Here is a 13,258-nt window from a genome sequence, read left to right as displayed (position 1 = left end):
GCTCGAAACTAACGGACTGAACCTAGCGGAGAGCAAGACAGAAGCGGTACTCATTACTGGCAGAAAAGTCCGTGAAGTTGCCACGATCAATATAAAGGGTGTAAGCAACACGACACAACCGGCAATTAAATACTTGGGAATCATGCTTGATGCAAGGATGTCCTTTAAGGAACACTTAGCGTACACAGGAGAAAAAGCTACAAAAGTGTGCAGAGCCTTGACCCGGTTAATGCTCAATACCCGTGGGCCCAAGCAAAATAGAAGACGACTATTAGCTGGTGTACTAAAGTCAGTCGCTCTGTACGGCGTCCAGGTATGGGGAAAAGCTCTAGAAATAAAATCATATCGCCGTGGCCTTTTTTCGAAACATGCCACTTGCGCGCTAAGAGTATGTTCTGCGTTCCGCACATTATCGGAAGATGCTGCTCTAGTTATTGCAGGCTTACACCCTTTAGACCTTCTGGCCAAGGAGATTCAATGCTGTACAAAAGACAGGTTACCGCACAACACATTAAAACAAATAGCAAGGGCAGAGACAGTAGATCAATGGCAAAAACGCTGGGAGGAAAGTGGAAACGGGCGGTGGACATTCCGACTGATCCCCAATGTCGAACCAAGGTTAAATAGACAACACGGTGAGGTAGATTTCCACCTAACTCAAATTCTCACAGGACATGGCTGCTTCAAAGCATATTTAAAACGATTCGGGCACGAAAATAACGACACATGTGATTATTGCGGAGGCGATACCGCCGAAAATGTGGAACACACATTCTTCTATTGCCCAAAATATAATCAGGAGAGGCAACGCTTAAAAAATGCGTTTGGTGTAGACCCAACTCCTGATAACTTGGTAAGCCAAATGGTCGAATCGGTAGAGAAGTGAAAAGCTGCTTGCGAAGTAGCAGCCAGGGTTATGAAATTCCAACGTGCCAGCGAACAGCGGCGGAAAAGAGAGCTGTTAAATGTAACGGACAACCACGACCCAAACAAACTAACATTGACGTGACGGGAAGGGTTGGCGACGAACAAAGTACAAGGGGGGTTATCAGACCAACAGAGGTGGGGCCAAGTAAATGCAACTTGTAACTGAATGCATTTTGACCATCGCGTACGCATGAGTGTCACTCAACCATCCTCCCGACGTAATACTTGACGGTGGTACCGGGGGGAACGGTACAGGACGGTAGGAGATTTAGTTTGGATTAAAGTTCCATACTGACTGGGGTCCAGGCTTTCGATGCTTGCTCCTCGTAAAAAAAAAAAAAAAAAAACACGTTCTTAGGGACACAGGTATTGAGGCAACTGCACAACTACATAACTGTATCCCTAAGAAAGTGTGTATTTTAATATTTGACAGATGACTTGACTTGCAGTCTTTCGTGCTAAATGTGTTCAGCACTTGACTCTTTGACAAAACGCAAGTTTCGGCCATTGGTGACAACGGAGATGCGAAAGAAGCGTGCGACACTTGTTATTATGATTGTATGTACATACATATGTACATGGCTCGCATTTGCTTTCGTAAACACACAGAAAAATGTGCCAAAAAAATAATATATGTACATATGCATGTGTCATAGAAATTCTATTGGTACAAATATGGAAATGATAACGAAATAATGCGAATATGCATATTTCTTGAAGGTCATCAATTTTCTTCTTCACTTTTTAATAGTCGAAATAAATATAATTTATTTGAAATATTAATTTATTTAAAAATTAAAAAAATAAATTAAAGAAAAATAAAATTAAAATAACGTTTCCTAATTTTTTCCAGATTTTGTAAAAATAATTAATAATATTTTTTCCTTTCTTTGATTCTATCGGCTCTGTTAGCCGCCAAATCGAACATCATACAGAATTCAATTTGCACCTTCTCTGTACTTTACATTATCTGGCCCGGCGCGCTTTTCAGACTGCATCGTAAACAACGGCCACGGCGCTATGGCGGTTTTGTTTACTGTTTGAAGTTTTTAATTCGTAATATCTTCTGAATGGAAAGTCCAATTTAAATAATTTAAAAACTATTTTATACTTAGGTAGTAAAATAGTCTTGACCATAAAATAATTTATTTGGATAAGTATTAATATAAACACAAAAATAGCATGGTTTGAATTTGGTTAGCATTTTCATTAATATTTAAAATGAAAAAAGTTGTTGTAGTGACCTAACTAGGATAGTTGGACATATGATACCGCGGAGTTTTTTTGTAGCGATTATGATGTTCTTCAATATTGTTGTACATTATTTTGACCTATCGCTAATAGTTTTGGCAGCGCATTCAACGAAAGACATTTTAAGACTCATTTTTCTACACCTTCGGTTACATTGTTTAAATTTTACCAAGGATTCCTAATTTCTTCCTAATTGGAAGAATGTAGCATTTTATTAGTGAAAGAATTTTTTAAATCGGCCCAGGACTTTTTGAGCCTATTCATTACAAACATACAAAAATAGGTACAAATTTTTCCTCTTTATAATATTAGTGTAGATATATTTTATCCCTAGAACACACACCCCACTTTCAACTTTGAAGTGTTGTAACTTTTGAACCGCTATACCTCTATACCGCTAACTTCGGATCTAGGAAGATTATTTAGTTTTGAGTTCAAATTCAAAATTTCAGGAGCTACAGCCTTTCCAACACATTATATACGTAAACACACACCCGGGTTACGTTTGTACCCCAACATTAAAAATCAATGCTTCAATAGCAATTTTAGTCGAAAAATTTCGCGTCACTTGACGATTTATGGCTCTGGCTTCAATAATGGGCATACACAATGATTCAGCCAAGCTCCCCAGGATCTGCTTACGCTTGTTGTTTGTTCTCCAAGGCAACATAGGGTTATTCAAATTGTAGACAATGTAGGCTGCAAGAGCTGTAATGTCCAACATGTTGAAGAACATCGCTAGTGGCCATCGTTTTATTTGTCTTAGTGTTGGATAGTCCGCAAACATTTGGTCCATTCGATCAACACCACCTTTGGTACGATTATAAAATTCAATTATTTCAGGTTTCCCACTGTCAGTTATTTCAGCATCATTATGCATGGTCGAAAGCAAAATTACTGCTTTATTTTTTTTGGGAACATAAGAGCACATTGTCACATTATTTTTGAAGCCAAATGTCGTTGAACCAATTGTCCTGTTTTTGTTCTGCTTCGTATCTTGAGAAATATATGATTTGTTTTTGCGCAAAGTTCCAACGATCGTGAGTTTCCAGGTGAGAAGCAGTTTTGCAACTGGCAAGGTCGTAAACAAATTGTCCATTGTAATGTTTCGGCCACTTACTTGATATTTGGCAGACAAATCCTTCACCACTCATTCGCCTTGGTTCGTTTCCCTACCAGTTTCTGCTTGGCCAGTATATATTTGTCCACGCAGTGGATATGCATCGCAAATCCACCAATCCTTGACACCATATTTAGCAGGTTTTGACGGTATGTACTGCGTAAACCATGTGCGTCCACGGTAAGGATATAATTGTTCATCAATCGTCAAGCATGAGCTGGGCTTGTAATGTGCAGCAAGATTATTGTTCATCATCGGCCACAACTCACTGATCGGTGCTGCTTTATCAGTTAGTAAGCGTGTTGCAAGAGTGTTTATATCGTCAAACCTTAGGAACCGCAATATCGAACAGAAACGGTTGACTCCCATTGTGGCGCGATATAAAGGATAGTTTTTGACGCTCCATAAATCTCGAACATGTTCTCCATTGCTATGGTTCGCACCAGTCATAATAAGTATGCCAAAAATTGCATACAGCTCTGTTATTGACACAGGCGTCCATGACTTAGGAGTTGTGTTTGGATGCGCATTGTTGTAAGCATTATAAGTTTCTTTTGCTAACTTATTTGTGTGGCGCATAATTATATCAGCCATTTCAACGTTCATAAAACATTTGAATGTTTGCTCTATTGACAACATTTCAGTGCATCTAGCTGGTCCAGAACGTTCTCTTATAATATTTTGTCTGAGTACCTGACGACTTACACTCCACTCAGTACCATCACGTGCAACAAATTTTTCGGCACTAGGAGGTAATTCATTATTTTCTTCTACTTCTTCTTCTTCATCGTCTTCTTCATCATCCTCATAGTCCGCATAATCAGGTAATACTTCTGCGGTACTTTGCGAAACTTCAGCATCGTTATCAGCAATTTCAATGTCACTGATTTGAATTTCTTCTTCATCTTCTGAGTCAAAGTCATAGGGAGCGTCATCGTCTCAAATTTCATCAAATAAAGATTTTATATATGATACTCGCTGTTCCTCAGTTAGCCTGCATAATAAAAAAAATTAGTATATGTTTACATTGTTGCATTTTTCATTTTTATACTCTCGCAACAAAGTTGCTAAGGAGAGTATTATAGTTTTGTTCACATAACGGTTGTTTGTAAGTCCTAAAACTAAAATTGTTAGATATAGGGTTATATATACCGAAGTGATCAGGGTGACGAGTAGAGTTGAAATCCGGATGTCTGTCTGTCCGTCCGTCCATCCGTCCGTGCAAGCTGTAACTTGAGTAAAAATTGAGATATCACGATGAAACTTGGTACACGTATTTCTTGTCTCCATAAGAAGGTTAGGTTCGAAGATGGGCAAAATCGGACCACTTCCACGTCCACAAAATGGCGGAAACCGAAAACCTATAAAGTGTCATAACTAAGCCATAAATAAAGATATTAAAGTGAAATTTGGCACAAAGGATCGCATTAGGCAGGGGCATATTTGGACGTAATTTTTTTGGAAAAGTGGGTGTGGCCCCTCCCCGTACTAAGTTTTTTGTACATATCTCGGAAACTGCTATAGCTATGTCAACCAAACTCTATAGAGTCATTTCCTTCAGCTATTTCCATATACAGTTTAAAAATGGAAGAAATCGGATAAAAACCACGCCCTCCTCCTATACAAAGGTTATGATGAAAATCACTAAAAGTGGGTTACCCGACTAACCAAAAACGTCAGAAACACTAAATTTTACGAAAGAAATGGAAGAATAAAGCTGCACCCAGGCTTTATTTAAAATTGAAAATGGGCGTGGCCTCGCCCCCTTATGGACCAAAAACTATATCTCAGGAACTACTCGACCGATTTCAATGAAATTCGGTATATAATATTTTCTTAACACCCTGATGACATATACAAAATATGGATGAAATCGGTTCACAACCATGCCTTCTTCCAATATAACGCTATTTTGAATTCCATCTGATGCCTTCTCTATATCATATATACATTAGGAACCAATGATGATAGCCGAATAAAACTTAACACAAATACGGTATTTGAGCTGGGGTATCCTTTGTGGAAAAATTGTCGTGATCGGACTATAACTTTTCAAGGTCCCTGATATCGAACACGAAGAACTCAGGGCCTAACTTAACCTAACTAAAATTTTCACCGAAAATATCGGTAAATCTCTCAGAATTTAATTCTAATTAATTTTACAGTAAAAGAAAAAAATATGTAAATGACGGATAATGAAATCTCGATTATAACTTTATCATGCGAGAGTATAAAATGTTCGGTGACACCCGAACTTAGCCCTTCCTTACTTGTTTACCTTCTATATGCTGCACTTGATAAATATTCGTTTCTTCTTGAAATCATTTCGTATCCAGTTATTTATAGTTTCAGTTATATTTATTTTAACTTATATTTTCACTTCTTACACTTTTGAGCACCAAAACAATAATGAAAATATCAACAGGCAGCATTTATAACAACACCTCGTGTGAAAACAACCCTTGCAGCTGCATATAAAATACAAAAACCAGTTATACCAGTGTATTTGCTACCTACGTACCCATACCTTGTGCGATCTTTTTGCACATACATATCTTTTGAACCAGGTAGAATATTTCATTGAAATAAAAACCAAAATGTGTATTCGTTGTTACTCTACAAGTATATTATTATAAATTATATTATTTTGTTTTGCATTTATCAGGACAACAACAAAAAAATCCACTGTTGCATGTCCTGACTTTATTTGCCCATATCGCTGGAACCAGTAGGAATATACGAATGAAACAAAAGACAAAATACTTGTTATATATTAAAGTATACATTTCAAAAAAAAAAAAAAATCATAGAAATCGGTTGAATAAGCATTAAAAAAACCGCAAAATAAGGTCCCGGGTACAAACGTATCCCGGGTGTGTGTTTACGTGGTATTTTCTGGGTGTGTGTTCTAGGGTTATGGATGTAACTACACTATGACAATGTATTCGCAATTTGTCTCCGGCGACGATCTATAGTTCCACTGAAGTTTCTTTCAATTGGTTACAATGGTACTACTATATCAGCAAAAGTTTTTGTCGTTGTTTTATCTGAGTATCTAATCCCCGTTTAGGTGGTGAGGACCGTTCAAGTTGTCGTCGACGTCATCTAACGGGAGGCCCAGGAGTCGTGATTTTTTGACGGTGTCGGACTATAAAGAAAAGGATGTCAGATGAGTGGGGTTGGCATCATCATAATGTTTAGGTAAATCTTTTATATATTTTAACTCATTTTGAATATACAAATATTATAAAATAAGAACAAATTAGCATTAAATAATTTGAAAAATAAAAAATCAAAAATAAAAAATACATACAAATCCATACAAACTGAAACATTCATATTTCCTATGTAATATCATATTCTCGGTTAGAATATGTGAAAGAATTGTAAACAACGTTAAAATTGTGACGCGAATTCCGACCTACAATTCTAACAAATGCAGTGACTTCCCTAAGGTGAATCTATCTAATGTTCGCAGTCGAACCTGCACCTTCTCTATACTTTTAAGATCTCTGGACTGACTACATAAATGATCCTGAGAAGTATAGTCTTAACTTTTCAACGGCCAACGCAGAGTATTTCAACCAAAAGTCACACAAAGAATTCGCAGAAATGAAACAGAAACGAAAGGAATAAAGTCACACAAAATAGTTGAGAATTTGCAGAAATGAAAGACAAACGAAAGAAAAATAATGCGCAAGCATACATAAGCGTACTGTACAATAAGGACTGCATTATTTTTGTGTAAAACCTTGGAATTTATTCATTAGAACCACCACTCAGAATTCGTTTTATCCGTTGTAAGTGAGTGATTTTCGAAGAAACATCATCTCTAATATGCCACAAGACAAAATTAGAAATGAAGTTCATAAACCTCACGATATCAGATAAAACGATATACCTCGTCATCGCGGGTCGATTTCCAAAAAATGTAAATGAAGACTAACTACAGAAATGATCCTGTGAAGTATAGCCTAAATTTTTCAAGGGCCAACGCAGAGTATTTCAACCAAAATTCACACAAAATAGTTGAGAATTCGTAGAATTGAAAGACAGACGAAAGAAAAAGAAGTATAACTTCAATAATGCACAAACATACATATGCGTACACATGTGAATAGTCCCCTCGTCATCGCGGGTCGATTTGCAAAGAAAGTAAATGAAGACTGATCAGAGAACTTAAAAGTATAGAGAAGGTGCAGGTTCGACTGCGAACATTTGATAGATTCAAATTAGGGAATTCACCGCATTTGTTAACATTGTAGGTCGGAATTCGCCTCGCAATTTTAACATTTTTTACAATTCTCTCACATATTCTAACCGAGAATATGATATTACATAAGAAATATGAATATTCCCGTTTGTATGGAAATATGTATGTAGAAGATTTTTTATTTTTGATTTATTACTTTTCAAGTTATTTAGTGTTAATTAGATCTTAATTTATAATAACTCATTTTAAATATATAAAAGATTTACCTAAACATTATGATGATATTTTCATGATTCATACGCAATGTAGGAATGTAAGCAATTTCGTTTTGCTGTCGGCATTTCAATTTCTCATGCTTCAATTTTTGCTTTCAACCAAGAAATCGCTTATATGTATGTGCAATATATGCCTTTGCGTTTTGCCGTCGGCATTTGCATATTGACATGCAAAAGTAATACGTATCTCATTGTTTCGTTTTGGCCCAATTTTGTGTATTAAGACAAGTGTCAATAATTGCGCCAAAATCAAATATATTATATATTCATATGTAAATATGTTTTAAACTTTACATAAAATTGAAGTGTCAATAATTGCGCCAATTTTCATAAAGTTGGAAATTTTGAGCGAATAAGACGTGTGCGGCTTAAGTCGTGAATTTTACTCATATTAATTAATTTGAAAGTGCCGAAAAATGCGAAACCAAATTTCAATAAATTTAAATAAATTTAAGTAAATTTACATGTATTTTCATTTCTATTTAATTATCAATACATTTTTTAAAAATTATTTGTCCTAGTTGTCCATTTTATTTTCTCACACATTTCAGCCGATTTTTGTATAGAAATTTGACCGGCGTAGAAGCAAAACGCGAAACAATCACACATACATACATATATTATGTCGTTTGCACATTTGTCTGTATGTTTGCAAAAGCAAATGTTCTACAAAAGCATATTTCTATACTTAAACAAAATTATTGGAACCATCGCATGTTTCTTACATGCGTAACCAAACCATACTTAAGTCATCGCAACCTAAGTGTCAATGGTGGTGTTGGTGGTAAGCGCTTGGAAAGTCAAGATGCTAACACAGGTTCAAATCTCGACAGAATAGATTTTTAATTTTTTGCTTTTAACATCGCATACTATACAAATAAATATTTATCTTACTAATAGAAATTAAATTTATCACAGCAATATACATATACATAAGAAAAATATTTATTTGTATAGTATACGATGTTAAAAGGCATACATCTTCTATCCTATCTTATGTATCTGCACATGCTCATATAAGTGTATGTAAACGCATGGGCGCGTTCAGAAATTGAAATCATATTTTCATCACTTATCAATATACTTATTACATGTGCGCGCATTGACTTGCATGTTCATACATTCATATATACTTATATGTACATATATTTGCATACATTGCCAAACAAATAATGCACAAGCATACAAACATACATGCATATGCGTACACATATGAATATGTCACCAACAAAAAATTGATCTTCACAAGTCAATATGGCAGCCAAATTGGCGAAGAACAAAAGAGAGATGATTACGCTGCATATTCTCTTCTGCAACGAAGAGACGGAACTACTTTCCGAGTCAAAATTCCTTCATTCAGACTTTGGTTTATTCTTCATTTTATGTGCATAGTAAATTTATAAAATGTGAATTTAAGTTTTCTAGTTTTCTTTCATACAAAATGATATGCATTTCTGAATATCACTAAGAAGTATAACTTCTTCCGCGCGTAGGGACTCTACGCACCTTTTTTTCTTGCGACTCTTCACTGATCTTTCTCCACACTTTTCCTGATCTATTCGAACCAAATATGTATATTAAATTTTGATTCGTCTGTGAACACAATGTTTTCCCAAAACCAATACAGTTTGTTTAAATATTGTTTAGCAAACGTCGACCTAATCTTTTTATTAACCTTATTTATGTATGGCTTACGACGTTCGATTCGTCTATGATAACCAACACTCTTCAACACATTCCTTACTGTTTGAGGAAATTTCGAAAATGGATAAACACATGTTTCTGAACATTTTAACATACTAGTTTAAAATTTAAGTATGCTTAAATCGGCTGTTGATAGCAGCCATTTCTATTTCGCACAGGATAACGACCCAAAACACACAACTTATCTTGTACGTGAATGGTTGTTATGGAATTAAAAATAAATCCATAGGTCCCGCAATCACCAGACATTAATTCTATTCAAAATGTCTGGAACTTTTTGGAAAACCGTTTTCGAAAACATCGAATTTCTTCAAAATAAGGCCAAAAAACTGGATCATGGACTTAATGGGTCAAAATATCCGGAAATAATACTAGAAATCGAAAGGGGAACATACGTTGACTTCTAGAGACAATAATTTCAGCAAAATGTAGGCCAAAAACCGATAAAACTATTGTAATTACTTTTGAATTTTATTAATAATTATTATGATTATAATCATTGATGTACGTAAACTTTTTTCATATAAATTAGGCGCATTTTAAGCTTTGGCATTCATTTTTTTATTTGTGTCGTAATTTAATAGAACTAGGTGTATGTAAACTTTATTGGTCCACTGTATGATTGAAATTAAAGGATAATTCTTCTCTGATAATGGTATGTCTGTATGTCAAAAATTGGTTGAATCGGACTAATACTTCCAATAGCCCTCATTTACCTAATATATAGATTTTTGAATTTCCGGGTGACTTTGAACCGCATATATCGGCCAATATGAGAGTTGTCTCACGAGAAATGAGAGGAGATGTTTCACTGATAACATTGTGTCTTTGTTCCTAAAATTTATAAAATTGGGTGAAAATTTGACCTAGTCCCTATATAACTAATACCAAAAATTTCGAACATCCGGCTGACTTTACTCTAGATGATTGCTTCTATAGTATGTGACTGTTTAATAATATGTGGTATTGGCAAAACTAAACAATTCATATAGCAATTTTCGTTTGTCTAATAAACCTTATGTGTCTGCCAGTATAGGAGTTGTATATGAAATTCCTTGCTTTTCGATCCTCTGGTTGAGGTTTTACACCTTAAAGTATTTCCCTGGATTTGATTTTTGCAAGTTACAATGTTCGGTTGCACACGAACTTAGCCCTTCCTTACTTGTTTTTCAATATTTTCTTTCTTCTTACTTTCTGCTTCCAATTTATACAGTGCCAAGTTTTCTTTTTTTAATTTATAAATTTTCTATTATACCTTGCGATTTCATTGCATACTGAGTTAATGGTTTGTAATATATCGACAAGGTTTTCATGCTTTTCCGCTTGCTTCTCCAAAGCCTTCTTACGCAAGTTTTCGCACTCCTCTACTCTATTTATAGGTAAACAGACATAAAGCCGACGTTTAAAATTTCTCACTCACTATGTATTGGAAGGCCGATATTATTTAATTCAGCCACAATACATTGGCACAACTCCATCATCTTTTTTTCGTTGAGCCAATCGGGGCCATTCCTCTGGCTAGGTCAACATTTTTCTTCATCAACTTGATCATCTTCTCAAATTGCTTTTGGCTGGTTCTTTTTAATATTAAGAAATTTTTTTAATAAATTAAGTACAATAAATAAATGTTTAAAATTATACTATCGGTTTTTCTGTTTTCAATTTCACTCTTTGATTATTTACCCTGGTCGGCTCTGAACGTATAGCCTCATAAGGACGTGCGTTAACCCTCGTCTTGGCCTCGTTACTGAGACAACTTCTGGAGGACGGATACGGCTCTGATTGGGAACATTATTTGCATGGAGATTAATAAGAGGTTAGTAAAGAGGAGTGCTGCTACTAGAGTGGCGTAACCGTCGCTGGTGAAAGGCAGTAATACCGATACCCCAGTAGGAATTTCTACATTTACGGGTTGTAGGATGGGGGAAGCTAGTGGAAACCCCCCGGCAACCGACGTGGGTAGAGCTGACATACGCGGCTAAATCGCCAGCACTAGGAAAGAAATGTCTGCTAGGCTCTACAGAGGGCAGTCAAAATCGTAGAACGCTATGGCGGTCAGCAGCATGCTAACATACTCGAGTGGGCCAAGAGGGTGCTGAGAGTAGGCGAAGACGTTATGAAAAACCGGACGTAAACGAAACTAAACCAGAAGTCAAGTGACAAAGGTCGCATGAGTGAGAAGCCTCCCTTGGGAAAAGAACGGGGCTGCGCAAACCTTTGGCGAAATCGCTAAAAACGCTGGCTCAATAGAGCTAGGCGTGTTCGACAGCAGCAGGGGGGATGGTGCCATCCCACACGAGAAATGTAAGAGCAGCGGCGGCTATCTCATCAGTCTTCCTGAAGGTACTCTGGGGAAACCTTGAGATACCCACAATTGTCACCATGGTGTTATGTACGCCGATGATGGATCGGCTGGGTCGAGGTCTTCAGCGCGGCACGTAAAACTGCTCTGGAGAGCTCTTGTCTACTGAAAACACCGAAAGGCAAAGAGACCTCTCGGATATCAGAGCGTTAATTCCACTATTGGCTGGATGTTGTATAAAACGGGTCTTGCAATATACTGGTTGAAGTTAAGAAAGGCAAAGAGGATCTTATGAAAAAGCTTCTGCGAAAAAGTGGAGGGCTGCCATGAGCTCTCTAGACTCAGGCACATTCTCGCACAGAACCACCGTCCCCGGGTTATCTTAATTACGAGAATGGGAAGTGGGCCCTGAGCAGTGAGGATACACTTCGAATGATTCTCGATACTCCCTTCCCGAGCAACACGTTCTCGAAGAGGAGAACCTTTCAAACCTTTCAAGTCCCCGGATCCGGATGGCATCATACCAACACAGCGGCAACAGGCTGTTAAGGTGTCATGCAACTGGTTGGCACCTATCTATACGAGCTGCATAAGACTGGACCCGGGGCCTGGTGATGAGTTAGAGTCACGTTCATCCCGAAGGCTGACAGGGGCTCCTACGTTACGGCTAAGGATTTCAAGCCAATCAGCCTCCCCTCCTTCTTACTAAAAACTCTGGAGAAACTGATGGATTGGTTCATAAGAGAGCTCATTCCGAGGGACCATTTATCAAGAATGCAACATGATTATTGTAAAGGAAAGTCAGCAAATACTGCCCTGTATCTTATTGTCTCATGGCTTGAAGAAGGAACCTTCAATAACATGCTGCTAGAAGCAGTCGTAACCGCTTTGAATGGTCTTGGGGTTGAATCAAACACCTAATTCAGTCAGATAATGTAGTGCTTAAGGTGAAAGAAAAGTTCTTGAGTACCATTTACGAATTGACGCAAGGGTATCTAAGCGTCGTAATAAAAAGTCTGGAGTGGTAGTTTTTAGTAAGGAACACTTCGTCAATTTTAGCTGCTGTGAAGGGGGTACCGTATTGCCACAAAGTTTAGATTCTTTTATGGAGGATAGCATTCAGCTTTGACAGCTTAACGAGAATACTAGCACTAAGATGGCTAACTGTAGGCTCAAAGCTAGTCAAGAAGTGTTTGTCCTTACAGAAATAATATCAAAATATTTCATCGGCATATTGGCTTCTAGCGCTGGATTAATGAACCTTGTGTGCACTTAGTCGACGCTGGTCGACGACCAGTTCCTGTGCGACTGCGTGTTCGGTCTGGCTTAGATTATAACGTAAGAGATCTACTGAACTAGTTTTTAAGATACTGAGAATGACTCGAATCGTAAGCAATGGCTAATAAAACAAATAAGCGATGAATCAGTTTTCTGTAGTCTATATGTAACTAAATACAACAATAACT

The 13,258-nt window shown here is 36.9% G+C and overlaps 1 long non-coding RNA gene and 1 pseudogene across 1 annotated transcript in view; both read right to left on the bottom strand.

Annotated features, from left to right (window-relative positions):
• The window catches only part of LOC125775652 (uncharacterized), a 64,969-nt gene that overhangs the window by 22,256 nt on the left and 29,455 nt on the right, over positions 1-13,258 (bottom strand). The gene's annotated exons all lie outside the window — the stretch shown is intronic.
• On the bottom strand, positions 7,073-7,275 carry LOC125775868 (small nucleolar RNA U3; annotated as a pseudogene).

Source organism: Bactrocera dorsalis, chromosome 1 (assembly GCF_023373825.1).
Source record: "Bactrocera dorsalis isolate Fly_Bdor chromosome 1, ASM2337382v1, whole genome shotgun sequence".
In the NCBI taxonomy this organism is placed as follows: Eukaryota; Metazoa; Arthropoda; class Insecta; order Diptera; family Tephritidae; genus Bactrocera; species Bactrocera dorsalis.
The sequence above is the reverse complement of the archived record's forward strand: the minus strand, read 5'-3'. Positions and strand labels throughout refer to the sequence as shown.